The following is a 1,773-nucleotide window of genomic DNA, read 5'->3' as shown; positions in this document are numbered from 1 at the left end:
AAGGAGCAGAATATTATTTCTTGCTCCGGCCTAAAATTTTAATGTTTTTATAGGAAGGGATGATCTTTAGGAACCCATTTGCTTTTGGGTGCCTCATAAATAGATCTACATTTCTTATCATGTTGCATAGAATTTGTCATGGTTCCTTTAGGAACCCAGATTAGTTTGTTTGGACTTATTTTCTTGAATGGACAACAATGTGTCTTGTGTCCAGATTTGCAACAAAAGTTGCACTTGGTTTGGTGTTGAACATGTAAGATGGAGCCTTTTATGAAGGTGGTTGGATTTTGGTGAGGACTTCTCACAAATCCAATTCCGCTCCTTTTTGGAATGTGACCCTTGTTTGCAAGGATCATGTTTAATGGCTTGCTACCAACCTCGAATTTCTTCAAGGTGTCCTTGAGTAGCAGGTTTTCTTTTTGCAAAGTTTCTAAATCATGACATTTGATACATGAATTTAAACTATCATGATGTTCGACTTTTAACTTATCAAACTCACACGTAAGACTATCATGCATCTTTTTCAGCAATTTATATTTTCTACTTATACTCTTGCATTCATCAAATAAGTCATTGAAAGCATTTAATAATTCATCGAAAGATAAATCAGCATCTATTGAATTTGTTACCTCATCTTCGATGGCCATTAAGGCGTAATGAGCAACTTGCTCGGTGTTGGACTCCTCTTCCTCAGATGCGCTCGAATCATCCCATGTTGCTTGGAGCGCCTTCTTCTTTGTTGTTCTTTTCTTGACTTGGGGACAATCACTCTTGTAGTGTCCCGGCTTTTTGCATTCATAGCAGATTACTTGGTCCTTTTTGGGTTCAAGTTTATTTTTTGCATCATTCTTAAACTTGTTTCTTTTAAAGAACTTTTTAAACTTTCTTGTTAGAAGTGCCAAGTCATCATCACAGTCCTCATCACTTGAGTTTTCTCTCAAGTGGCATTCTGAAGTTTTGAGTGCCATATCCTTCCTGTTCTTTGGAAGGATGTCTTCTTGCTCTTCATGAGCTTTACAAGTCATTTCGTAGGTCATTAATGACCCGATTAGTTCTTCAAGAGGGAAATTTCGCAGATCTTTTGCCTCTTGAATAGCGGTGACTTTAGGATCCCAACTCTTAGGAAGGGATCTTAGTATCTTATTAACAAGCTCAAAATCCGAAAAACTCTTTCCGAGTCCTTTTAGACCGTTGACGACATCCGTGAAACGGGTAAACATGTCGCCAATGGTTTCACTCGGTTTCATCCGAAAAAGTTTGAAAGAATGTAACAGCAAATTGATTTTTGACTCTTTTACTCTACTTGTGCCCTCATGGGTCACTTCGAGCGTGTGCCAAATATCAAACGCAGTTTCACAAGTTGAAACACGGTTAAACTCGTTTTTATCAAGTGCACAAAATAAGGCATTCATAGCCTTTGCATTAAGAGCGAAAGCCTTCTTCTCCAAATCATTCCAATCGATCATTGGAAGAGAAGACTTTGAAAAACCATTCTCGACAAGATTCCAAAGATCAATGTCCATAGAAATAAGAAAGATTCTCATTCGGGTCTTCCAATAGGTGTAGTCCGTCCCATTAAACATGGGTGGACGTGTAATGGAATGGCCCTCTTGGTTTCCGGCGTAAGCCATCTCTCTTGGGTTTTAATCCTTTTGAGAGTTAACCGGGCTCTGATACCAATTGTTAGGATCGAGAGCACTAAGAGGGGGGGGGGGGTGAATTAGTGCAGCGGATATTTTTCAGCGATTAAAACCAAAAGCTGCGTTCGTTCGA

Source organism: Musa acuminata, chromosome BXJ2-1, assembly GCF_036884655.1.
Source record: "Musa acuminata AAA Group cultivar baxijiao chromosome BXJ2-1, Cavendish_Baxijiao_AAA, whole genome shotgun sequence".
Classification (NCBI taxonomy): Eukaryota; Viridiplantae; Streptophyta; class Magnoliopsida; order Zingiberales; family Musaceae; genus Musa; species Musa acuminata.
This window is presented reverse-complemented; position numbering follows the sequence as displayed.